This window comes from Aedes albopictus, chromosome 2, assembly GCF_035046485.1.
Source record: "Aedes albopictus strain Foshan chromosome 2, AalbF5, whole genome shotgun sequence".
Taxonomy (NCBI): domain Eukaryota; kingdom Metazoa; phylum Arthropoda; class Insecta; order Diptera; family Culicidae; genus Aedes; species Aedes albopictus.
Window position 1 is genome coordinate 468,592,005 of NC_085137.1, and position 13,258 is coordinate 468,605,262.

Consider the following 13,258-nt stretch of genomic DNA (forward strand, 5'->3'; position numbering starts at 1 on the left):
TTTTGTCCATCTTCTGTATATTCTTTCATATTCCTTTTTGGTAGGTATCCCTAATGGAATAACAGCAGAAATTCCGGAAATAATCTTTGAAGGAGAGGAGAGACGAATCAATCAATCAATTTGAAGGAGTTCAATCCCTGAAGGAATGCCGAATAGAATTACTAAACTTTTAAGGATTTTTTAAAGCAATTCACGGAAAAAAATCCATTCCCAAGACCATATATGACTCATAGTTTTCCGATATTTTTATGATTTTATGTTATAAATGTACACCATGATTAAATTTTATGATTGATTTCACCATAACGCTATGCACCCGTTATTGTTTTGGCTTTCGACGACCAAAAATGGAAAATATAATCACGAAGCCATGGTTAAAAAAGCTGGGATCATGAGAAGCATTCATGAAGCCAAGAATAATTTTCATAAACCTGGATGCAGATCCTGATGCTTTACCACCAGATTCATTAAATCATGGTTGAGTGAGATGGAGCCATGCATAGAATTCATGGAACCAAAAAACACTTTTATGATTCCGTCGTCGTCGGATCTCAATGCATCTCAATCAAATTCATAAAATTATGGTCACTTTTATGATTCTGTCGTCGTCGGTCCCAAATGATTTTAATTAGATTAATAAAACGATGCAAGCCAAAAACATAAGAAAATAAAATACGTGATATCAGAGCCCATTACTATGATTTTGGGACCTATCCCATCATCCTTTTTTTTCTATGAGCAAGCAGCACTTTTTAGTTGGCCTCTTGTTAGTGAAGATATGTCATGTTCATATATAAAAGAGAACAACAATCATCGAACTCACCGGGTAATCATATTTAGCTGTTTTACTATTTTTTGTCTTTGGCTGCTACATCCAACAGGCTAAGGATGCCCTCTAATCTATATCGATTGTTTACTAGTTCACACCACTTGCTGAGTCTCCGAAGTCGTCGAACGAAGGATAAACCGGAAAAATAGAGAGAATTACCGAAAATTAGAGCGCGCGATTCCCACTTCGCTTCACCCTGCGTATATAAACTCGGAACTACGGCGGATAGCACAACGAAAACGCGAACTAGGCACTGTTTACTTTTTGCGCGTTTACTTTTTAGTCAATCAACTCCCAACAAACTGCTGAATCTGGAATGGATTTTATCCGTGTTCCTGGAGAGATCTCAGAAGCAATCCCTACAGTAATTCCATAAGGAACATCTGAAAGAATGCCGGGAGGAATCCTAAGAATATTCTCGAGAGGAATGTCTGAAGAAATCCCGGAAAGAATTTTTGATGGTAGCTCGAGAAAATCTCGTCTTAGCTAATCCTTACCGTTTTACCGTCCACCTAACCGTATTCTCTGCGCCCTCTATCCCAAACCTCTATCCTACTACTCTACCGTTTGCCCCATCCTCTACCATAACCTGTACCATATCCTACACCCTACCTTCTACCGTACCCTCTACTTTAATCCTTCACCATACGCTCTACACTATCCTCCATTATTCCATCTACTGAAGGGTTACTAATCAATAGATACCCGTACATGGTATCCATAGCTCAAACTACCATTCCGTGGCCATTATCTTGATTTTCGAAAATGGCGTAGGAAATGTATTTTTGAGTTCTACTCATCAGATGTCGACTCGGGCTGAAAATCTCTTTAATAAAGACATCTATCAATCTATCAGGGGAAGGACGTTTCAAAGGGATTAAGGGAGCTCCTAGACTGTAACTGAAACCCCCTAAACAAACCCTGAAGCGCCCTTGAGACGCCCTGAAGCATACTCGGAGTCCTCTAAGGCTCCCAAAATGCTCCTGAAACCCCCTGAGACCCCATCAGACACCCATTAGACCCCTACAGAAATCCTTGAATGCTCCTGAGGCCCCCTAAAACACCTCTGAAAGCCTCTGGAACTCCCATGGAAACCTCTGGGTTCCCTTGAAACGCTCCTAGAACCCGCTCGAAGCCCCTTGACACCCTTTGGAACCCCTCCGAAAGCCTTGAGACCCTCTGAAACTCCCCTGAGGCTTCCTGGAACTACTCTGAAACCCCCAGAAACGCCTCTGAGAATCTCTGAACCGCTCTTGAGAGCTCTGGAGCTTTCCTGAAATCCGCTGAGACCCCTTAAACGCCCTGAGACCCCCGGATACTATGCGCGTAAATACAGCACATTTGGCTCCTTAGCTCCAGTGCCGTGCGTCCCTGTCTTGCACTGCAGGCAGCGTGCACGACTTTGAAGAAGGGGGGGGGGGCAAATGTGGTGTGCTTCAGTTACACGCATGCCAAGTACCCCCTTTAAAGCTCCTCACACCTGCTGGACCCCCTAAAACGCCCCTAAGACCCACTGAACTGAGGCTCCCTGGAATCTTTCTGATGTGCATATCCCCCTGTAATACCTCAGAGACCAGGGATGACATGTTATTCAAGTGCAAGAATGAGCGATTTAAAAAAAAAATTAACTATACTGTGCATATTTTCGGTATTAACTGCCATCTCTGCTCTTGCATCTGAACATCCCCTAAAACGACCCTGAGACCCCTGAAGCGCCTCTCATACCCTCTGGATATCCTGATACTTACCGGTATCTCCTGGAACGCTCCTGAAACCCCCTGAAACGCCCTTGAGGCCCTCTGGAACTTCGCCGAGATCTCATGGTACCCCCATGAAATCTCCTGGGACCCCCTCTCTTTTCTCTCCACTTTAAACGCCTCGTGGGTGCAAACACATACTTGCAACGGCACAGTAGCAAGCTGTCTATCGCTAAACAAAAAAGCTATATTAGAACCTTATTACAGTACCATTTTGACTTTAAATTGTGTTTACATGAAGCAATATTTTGCTCGTTCACTGCATTTGTAGTACAAAAAAAAACAAAACTGCGTTTATGTGATTAAATACAGTAACGATATTATTTCACCAAGAAGCAATTAAATTCACCTATCAGGTATGTACTTTTCATTGTCGAAGCAAGTTAATCAAGAAAGTACGATTCCACTTATTTTTTAATTGAAACAAATGGGCACGGTAAATGGATACCCCAAAAATCAATGATTTCCATTCACTGTGTCCCATGTTGTCCCATATAAAAATTAAAAAAAAATTTGAACATTCGTTTTTCTGAATAAATCTTGCAAGTTATTACCGTCAAATGGGGTTACTTGCAACAGCGGTGTAACTTGCAACACGATGACATACATTTTTGACAACTATTTTTTTCATAATAATGATAGCTAGAATGCTCCGCCATTTCGGTTAACAATATTATGTGTAGCAAAGATCGTTTTAGTGAAAAATCAGCTTTGTTTCTTTGTTTATTGTTCAGCTACACTGTTAAAACGATTTGCTCATTTAATGCCACAAAAACAAATATGGAAAGCGTGCTTTACCTAATAGTAAGCTTAGCTGAACGATTAAAGTTTGATAAGCTTATCGACTAAGTGATGTAAAAAATCATAATCATATTTGACAATCACTATGGGGTAACTTGCAATAGTTAAAATTAATAATACTTTCTATAATTGAAAATATTTCACGATATTTCGGATAAAAATAATCGAAATGAAGTATTTATTAATTACGTGACGTGTTCATTTTCATGTGTCAACTCAATTTTACCATTTTTTTGCACGTGACTTTCAAACATTGTTTAATACTTCCATATTTTGAATCTTGATTCATGAAAGTTTAACTCAGTTTATAAACGGTCTAAAACAATCATCAACATCTATGCTGAACCTAGATGGAGAAAATTATTTCAATAGAATGCCCAAATTGACGGCTTTAAACTTTGTAAATGGTTGAATGGGTGTATAAATCATGTTACATATTTTAGATGAAATAGCACCACTTTATACTGAAAATTACCTAAGGATGTCTCACTTTACCTTTCCAACAAAATACATTAAGCATTGTTGACATTTTGTAGCTAGTAGTGAGTCATGAGATCCATAAGTATATTATATTTGAGAGACGTAAACCTGCTGTGAAACGATATACTCTCGTTTGTAATGACTACCAACCCTTTAATGAAAAATCATATTTCAATTGGTTAGTGTACATCTTTTCAAAGCATTTTTCATGCATTACATCAAAAACTTATAATAAATATGACCAAGAACTAGAATGTTAGTGCAGTTTAATGGTAGAGAACTTAGCTTCATGTCATGTGTTGCAAGTTACCCCACAGATGGGGTAACTTGCAACAAGCATGTATTTCACACCTCCTGTCGAGGTGGCAACGTATTATGGTAAATGAAGTTCTAAATAGTATTCTACTCGTGATAATTAGTGTACACGATGCTTTACAGTATGTTTGAAATATTTAGATTTTCAATGATATTGCTTCAAAGTCGAAAAGTGTTGCATGTAACCTTATTTGACGGTACTTAAAATGAATATAAACGAAGTGATTTAACTTTGCTAGGTATTTTTTAACATTTTCAAACAAATAAGAAGGAATCTTCTGATACACAGTGAATGGTGAACTACCACGAAATCAGGCGACCTTCCCTTCCTCTACTAACTGTACTATATCACCAATTTTATACTTTTGTGGTTATTGCTTCTATTCTAACCTATAATGAAGGTAATTAACAGCGCTACTGACAACGTTCATAAAATTGGTGTAAAACGACAGCTTTTATAAGCCTCACCCACGCTATAAAAAATATCCTTCGAACCGGATTTGAACCAGTGACCTATGGATAACTGCTCCCGAAATGATCCCAGGCGGATTCGTCCACCCAATCTCTTACTCTACAGTCCACCGCTCTACCAACTGAGCTATCGAAGGTTGGTGGTAGTCAATCACTTAAAAGTCTTTGAATCAGTTTTATGTTTCAGCAATTGTAAATAGTTAAATGTTTTTGAAAGATTTGCTACGGTGTTATGAAGGAATCTTATTGAATGTCAATGTACAATCGGCCGTTAAAATGCGGCATGCCATAGCACTTATACTTCATCAAGTCCAATCTACACCCCACCGGCAGCAACTGTGAAACCAAACCACCAACCCTGGTGCAATGAATGTAAACCAATGCGAAACAGCATTGCATAATGCCGAACAGAGCCATGGAGTCTATTTTAAGACGCAGTGTTACTTATTTTCATTCGATTTACTACCACCTTCCACATCAAGGCTTTCACTTGTATCTCCCACAGCTGATTGCGGCCAACCTTGAGTTTCAAATCAAAACAAGTCGATCCAATGATGAATTCAATTGGTGATAACTTTCAGGTGATAACATGTAGCTCATTAGGCAGATGATACGGTGGGGGAAGTAAGTAAGGATTGGTTCCACACTCAGGTCTCGTTAAAATTAAATTTCATTTCTAAATTTTGTAACGAATTATGATCTCCATTTGAAACATCAAGAACACATAATCCCATAAGCGTGTGTTCGAAATTGTTTAAAACAAGTCACCGAGTATTTGCACTTCTCCCAGTAGCATCAGCCGAGCGGTTATCTACATCGCAGAGCTGAAAAGTGCACTTCCCGAGACCGACAACAATTATAATCTTGATAACAATTTATGGTGAGCGTACGCCACGGCACACGTCCACCGTCACTCATCAGTCATATTTCGTCCCAGCAAGGCGCATCGATTGAAACCAAGAAGTGAGGATCCGCTGCTACTCCCCCGCCCAGCAATCCAGATCCAGATCCGAAATAAAAGTGCAATTAGAAAAGAAGGAAACCTGTTATGTACGGTTCGTCGCCACGTGGCTGCCGGTGATGGTTCGCTTGCTCCTCGAGATCCCGCGCATTGTGCGATGTTTGTTTTATAACATGCATCGTTGTTGGCGCTTCGAGAAATATGAGCACTGTGCTGTGCGGGATTCAAGCGGATATTGGTGACCCGACTTGTTGGTGATGATTAATCAGAAATTGTTTTAGGGTTTGACTGGGGCACTCTTATACTCAATGAGTATTACTTATGATTCACTCAAACATGGCATTCCAAGATCTTAAAGATCACCTGAAGTGGTTCTTATACCAAGATGCTACTTTTAACTTAACAAACAGAATTCTGGACAAAATTTTGTACGCTGAATCCATAAGTGTTATTCTTCTGTTATACGCACCCACCAATCGATGCCCTTCTTGTACACTAAAACCTTTTTTTATGCATGTTATTTTTATGCACTTTTTATGTATATACCTTTTTTATGCCCTGCATAAAAAGAGAGAAAGCTTATTAGAACCAATATTGTGCACAAGAAAATTTAATAATGATGGTAACTATTGCAACGGCGGCCAAAGGTACGTTTCAGGGGATCCCAAGGGGTTTCAGTGGGGTACCAGAAGATCTCATGGAGGGAGGAGGGGGGAGGGGGTTTTTGAAAGCATTGCAGAGAGTTTCAGAGGATTTTCTTCGGGCTTTGGAGGTGTAACCAGGGGATTGTTATGGTCTTCTTGTTTTCTTACCCCGCATTAAAATTATGCTGCTGTGTTGAAAGATGGGTTGTCAGCTTGAGCCTTACGCTTGAGCCGCTGTTATGCTAGCTACGAAAACATTGCATTGGTGGGATAGAGATGCCAATTCCTTGGGTGTAACAGGTACCTACGTTTTCGGGGTTTTTCGAGAGTCTCGTGCATAACATGGGGTCCGAATGAGGTTTTAGAGGGTTTCGGAGGGTCTCAGGTGTGTTACTGGGGTCTGAGGGATTCAAGGGAGATTTTGAAGGCATTTCAGGAAGTTTCAAAGCATTTTTGGTGGGATTCAAAGGCATTTCGGAGGCGATTTTGTGGGTTTCGGAGGGTATCAGGTACGTTATATACGGTCCGAGCAGGTTTTAGGGGAATTTCAGAGGCAATTCAAGAAGTTTCAGAGAATTTACGGCGGGTTTCGAAGGCGTTACGCAGGAGTTTTCGGGGGTTTCAGAGGGACTCGGGTGCATTACATGGGGTCAAGGGGGTTTTAGAGAATTTCGGAGTAATTTGAGGGAGTTTCAGAGGATTTTCAAAGACCCTATCACAATATCTTTTGAAGCGATGCATGAGATGCATTTTCATTTAGGTGTTCTTAAAACCCCCTTGATACGGACCTGGCCTGAAATGCCTGGAAACCTGAAACCTACGTAATCCCATTGAAAGGCCCTTGAAATCATCATAATTAATTTGAAATGTCTCTGAAACCCCTTTCGACGCCTTAAATTAGCCTTAAATTAGCTTCACGCGGGGGGAGGGGGAGGGGTTTGCACCGGTTAGTAGTTAAGATCTGGGAAACCGAACAGCTACCGGAGGAATGGAAGGAAGGGATAATCTGTCCCATGCACAAGAAAGCAATAGCGAACCAAAAAATATGGTGCGAACGTGAAAATATGCGACTCCTCGAGAGTTAATATCATCTCATGCACCATATTAAGAATAATTGAATTATATTGCCATCAAATGCAGTATACTGACATCATGCAGCTTCTTCAAGTTCCATGCACCATCTTAACATCTCATGTATCATCTAAGCATTTAATTAAGACCTGAATTTTTCAGGCTCCATTTTGGCATATTGTCCACCAAATTGTATTCCATGTACCTGATCTATGCTGGCTTCCATACCACATTAAATTCTATGCACCATATTTGCAGTTCTTGCACCTTGAATCTAACCACGCAATGTTGAAAATCACTGAATCATGGTGGCAACTAATGCACATATACAATTTCTTAGAATCCCATGCACAACCATGATGTTCTCAGAATCATCTAGGCATCCATGCTGATCTCACGGACCATCTTTAAACTAATTAGTGATGTCAGCACCATATTTGAATAACATGTACTATTTTGGTATTTCGTATTCCAAAACTGTATTCCAGGTACGTGAACCATGGTCACTTCGAATTCCAAGCAACATTTTTGCAATTCGTGCACCTAGCCATACAAAATGTCGAGTATCTCTGAATAACGGTGACAACTAATACAACACACTAACATCATGTACCTTCTTCAAAGCGTCCACAAAATCATCTAGGTATCCACGCCTTATGTTGATCTCATGCACTGTATTTTAATCAACTAGGAATCTAATGTATCATACTGAAATGCACCATCATGAAATTTCATGCACCATCAAAGCTTTCCAAGCACCATTTTAGCGTTTATTATATCATCAAGGCATCTGATGCACAATTATGTTGTGAGCATCACTTGAAATACTTTTTTTCCATACATATTATATGCACCACACAGATAAAAATAATGAGATTTACACGTCATGTAAACTTCATTTTAATCATGTAAACTTACTGTTATTATGGTTTACATGATATATCATGTAAATTTGCGTTATATGTCATGTTAACACTCAGAGTCATGCTGAATTACATGACATATAATGTAAGTTTACATGATATTTTATGACATTTACATGATATGTCATGTAAACTTCTGTGATATCCCACGCTCCAATCATGTGCATCATATGTCACACAATTTTACATTCTTTTTTCGATCTGTGCAAGCTATGCACCATTTTTGCAATTCGTGCACCTAACCATGCAACATGTTGATAATCTTTGAATAACGGTAGCAACTAATGCAGCACACTAGCATGGCCTTATTTACAGCTTTCCATGCACCATTTTGGCATTCACTATATCATCTACAGGCATCTTACGCACCATAATATTAATGATGTAGTTCACATTTGAATTTGATGCACAATTTTGGCATTTCGCATACAAAATAGCATTCCACGTATCTGGACCATGTTGATTTCTGTGCCACATTGAGTTTCCTGCACTATTGTACGAATTGCAAGTGCACCTTAATATGAAACATGTTGAGTATAACATAATCATGGTGAAGTTAATGCACCATACTGACATCATGCAGCTTCTTTGCATTCCGTGCACCATCTCACGCATCATCTTTGAATCAAATATGTGTCTAATTGCGAAATCATGCACCATCGTTAAATTTCATGCACTACTAAAGCTTTTCAAGCGTAATCGTGGCGTTCACTATATTATATAGGCATCTGATGCACCATTATTATTATATGAGTTTTCGCCCATCAAAATAGCATTTCATGCACCATGTCAACTCATATGCATCATACTGACGTCATGCACTATTTTTGAATGCCTTGCTCCATATCAGCATTTCATGCACCATCGAAATGATCTCAGTGTTATCTAACGATCCTATACACCACGGTGACATTATGTACCTTTATTGCCGCATGCAATTTGATATTTATGCAGCAACATATGTTTACAACATCTCCAAATCTCATGCTTAGCATTAATTCTATATAACAAATTGCAATTATTTGCCACGCATGCACTATCTTGATCATGAAGGTATATAATGTACCATACAAACATCACACAGCTTTTTAAAATTCTATGCATTCTTGGAGATCATTGTATCATCCAGGCATCTTATACACCACAATTGAATTTTATATAGCATTTGTGTAATTCGTGCATCGAAATAGCATTCCGTGGATCATTTGAGAATCACTCTATCACTTCGTGAAAGTGAAATCCCTGGAGGAATTTCAGGAGTACCTTCTGGAGGAATCCTTGGAGGCATTACTAAAGGAGTACTTAAAATAATTCTTGAAGGAAGCTCTCAAAAACTGCTGGAGGAGTCTACGGAAATATCTGTAGAATTTTCAGGAGAAATTACTAAAGGAATTGCTGGAAAATAATTTAAGGAATACCCTGGATGAAATTCAGGAGGAATTTTAGGAGCCGGAGGAATTCCAGAAGGAGTTCATTGACGAACCCCTGAAGGAATTGCTTCCGTGTATGAATTCCTGGAGGAACTTCTGGAAGAATGCCTGGAGGATTTTTTGCAGGAATCCTTGAGGAAATTTCTGGATGGACATTTGGAGGAGTTTCTAGAAGAACTCCTGAAGAGAAAGAATCCCTGCAAAAATTCATGGAGAAATCTCTGGAGGAATCCGTGGAGGAATTTTGAGAAAAATTCTTGCAGGAATTCCGTGGAGGAATTCCTTGTAGAATTCGTGGAGAAACTCCAGGAGGAATCCCTGGAGGTATCCATAAAAAAATCCTTGGAAGAAATGTTGGAGAAAGCTCTATGAAATTCCTGGAGAAATCCCTGATGTAATCCCTGGAGTAATTTCGGAAAGAATCCGTGTAGGAATAACAGGCTGAACCCCTGGAGGGATAACAGAAGGAATCCGTGGAGGATTTCATGAAATAGTTCCTGGAGAAATTCCTGGAAGAATTAATTGCTGGAGGGTCCCCAGGATAAGTCCATGGAGGCATTCCTGGAGGAATTTCAGGAGAAACCCCTAGAAGAATTCCTCTTGAATTGCCTAGAGGTTTTTCTGGAGAAATTCCTGAAAAACATATGCACGAATTTCTGGAGGAATTCCTGGAGAAATTATTTGAGAAATATCTGGAAACATATTTGCGGCTTTTTGGAGAAATGAATCAGTCCTGTTATTGGTCGTGACCATCCCATGACGATGAACAAGTAGGCCTTTTCATCGTCACAAAATGAAACGAGCACTCGCGCTCTTCGTCATGTCATTTCGCAATAATCAAGCGTCATGACGAAAACTTCCATATTGTTTTGAAATTAAAATTTTCCCGTGGCCCAAGCAAATTTAGGGTAGTCGTTGTATTTGATAGATAGAGGAGGCATGTATTTATGATTTGAAGGATTTGAACAATAACAAAATCCATCTATGTGCTGGTAATTGCCATGTTAACAACCTTGTCACGCTCCGTCATGACCAACAAATGAGCGAATATTGTTAGACTCTTTTGGTCATCGTCTCCCGATTCAATGACATTGAGAGAGGCATTTCTGTAAAAATCACGTGACGAATCGTGTTGAAATTGACGCTTTCCAAGCCTGGAAATGATTGAAGGAACTCCTCGAGGAATTTCTGAAAGAATTACTGGAGTGATTTTTGAGGAATATCTGAAGAAATTCATTGATGAATCCCTGCAGGAGTTCCTGAAGATACTTCTGGAGAAATTCCTGGCGAAATCCATGGAGGAATCCTTGGAGAAATTTCTCGAGGAATTCCCAGAAGAGTTCCTGGATGAGTTCCAGGAGAATTTTTTTCTGGAGAAATCCGTGGAGAAATTTTTGGAGGTTTTTCTGAAGGAATAACTAGAGAAATTCCTGGACCTATTCCAGGAGAAATTTCTTGAGAAATTCCTGAAGAAATTCAAGAAAAAAATCCTATAGTAATACATGGAGAAATTTCTAAAAAAAATCCAGAAAAAAATCCTGAAAAAAAATCCTGTAGAAATCCATGGAATGGATGGAAATTAATGAAAGATTTCGTGGAGAAATGCCCGAAGTGTTTTTGGAGAAATAATTTAGGCTTCCTGGACGAATTTTCTGGAGGACTACCTGAAGAATTCCTTGAGGAATCCCTGTTTGCATTCCGGGAGGTATTTCTGAAAAAAAACCTGATGATTTTTTTTTTTTGAGGAATTCATTGATGAAATCTTGGAGGAATAACTAGAGAAATTCCTGGAAGAATTTTTCAAGGAATTTTTGGACGAATAGGCAAAAAGGTTTCCTGGAGAAACTCCTCGAGGAATATGTAAAGGTTTTTTTTGAGGATTTTTCTTAATAAACTAGTGGATGAATCCCTGGAGGAATTCGAACAAATGCTGGTTAAAAAATCATCCGTCGTTTTGAACGTGTATAAAGTTATACAAAGTATAATCGTTTAAAAAAACAATCTCCATATAACCAGGTATGTTAATAACAATGAATAGATTTCCTTATTTAATCATTTTTAACCGCTCGGGTTGCTCCTTCCATCCATTAGCAATCGCATAATACTGAGCGATGATAAAAACCCAAATAAAAAAGCCATGTCAAGGGACCATCCTCGCGTAATGTAATTATGGTTTGTTTATCAATGTTTCCTTTTCGGAGGATTTCAATTTTCTTCGAATTCAAACAAATGTGTGGTGCGGTGTGCTGTACGCACGTCCGACGGATTACGGTGCCATTGAGGAGAGCACCTACGCTACAACGTGGGGGAAGTCAACCCGACAACGCATCGCTGACGAGAAGTCGAAAGGGTTCGCTCCGCGCGCGCGTCGGGCTCAGAACGTGGGAAAGTGTAATTCAAGAAGGCTTCCTCTCCTAGTCCCACAACAGATTGTTGTTGACTCACGATCTGGCCGTTTCGTCGGATGATTGGTATTTTTATTTGAAAATGCATTTGGGAAGGCGTGATTTTGGGATTTTTTGGCGTTTTTGGAAGGAATTGTGGGAAACTTGGGATACACATTTTGAAATTAATGGCATGAGAATTTATTTAGTGGAATGTTTGTTTTGGTGGAATCAGTTTTGGTAAAATATTGCTCCTTCGAACCGGATTTGAACCAGTGACCTATGGATAACTGCGCATTTGAGTTCCTCTTGTGAGGAAGGCGTTGATCATTTCTACAGTCCACCGCTCTACCAACTGAGCTATCGAAGGCTTGTTGCGAGGCGATGTTGATGTTATCACCAGCTTGTGGCGCACATGTGTAATCAGTTTGTACAGCTTGTTTGGAGTGGTTCATAAATCTGTTGGCTTTGGAGGGAGACTGAAAAGTGAAAGGTGATGAAGGTGGAACTCGAAATAGACTGGTAGCCTAAAGCTGTGCTCAGTTATGCGATCCATTGCGCTGTCCTATGCATTTGTGTTGATGTTTTTTTTCATTGCACTTTGAATTTTCGCTTGAAGGCCTGTTCAACCCGATGTTGTTTTTTTCTTTTGCAGTCAACAAACGATCACCAACCTTCGATAGCTCAGTTGGTAGAGCGGTGGACTGTAGAAGCCAAGATCAACTACCAATAATGGGTGGTAATTTCGAGCAGTTATCCATAGGTCACTGGTTCAAATCCGGTTCGAAGGATATTTTTTATGGATGAAAATGCTTATTGATTTATTACATATTGAATGTACCTAAATTTTCCCCACAGCAAAAAGACGAATTGCCCTGCACAGCTTTGTAATATCTATTGGATGGAATACATCTACTATAAGAATTTTGCATTCTTTTACTAACAAATTCCTAATTGTCATGACGCATATTTTATTTGTTCGACGGGAGCCTAATATTTTCAGTCATGATAACTTAGAGGTTTACATACCTTGTGAGGATTAAAAAATCGAACCTTTTTATGGCATAATCTGAAAGTATACTAGCTAGACAACACACATTCCAAATTTCATAAATATTGGAGCACTAGAACCAAAGCAACAGCCCATTGTAGCACACACCCTCCATAAGGATAAGGGAAAGCGCAAACATTT

The 13,258-nt window shown here is 39.4% G+C and overlaps 3 non-coding genes across 3 annotated transcripts; 1 reads left to right on the forward strand and 2 right to left on the reverse strand.

The window, feature by feature from the left end:
* Positions 1 to 4,667: 4,667 nt before the first annotated feature.
* On the reverse strand, positions 4,668 to 4,790 carry Trnay-gua (transfer RNA tyrosine (anticodon GUA)). The gene is made up of 2 exons: positions 4,754 to 4,790; positions 4,668 to 4,703 (listed from the first exon to the last, which is right to left on the reverse strand). It is a non-coding gene; the product is annotated as a tRNA-Tyr (tRNA).
* A 7,528-nt stretch (positions 4,791 to 12,318) lies between these two features.
* On the reverse strand, positions 12,319 to 12,436 carry Trnay-gua (transfer RNA tyrosine (anticodon GUA)). Its single transcript has 2 exons — positions 12,400 to 12,436; positions 12,319 to 12,354 (listed from the first exon to the last, which is right to left on the reverse strand). It is a non-coding gene; the product is annotated as a tRNA-Tyr (tRNA).
* Positions 12,437 to 12,739: 303 nt separating this feature from the next.
* Positions 12,740 to 12,857, forward strand: Trnay-gua (transfer RNA tyrosine (anticodon GUA)). The gene is made up of 2 exons: positions 12,740 to 12,776; positions 12,822 to 12,857. It is a non-coding gene; the product is annotated as a tRNA-Tyr (tRNA).
* The last annotated feature ends 401 nt before the right edge of the window (positions 12,858 to 13,258 follow it).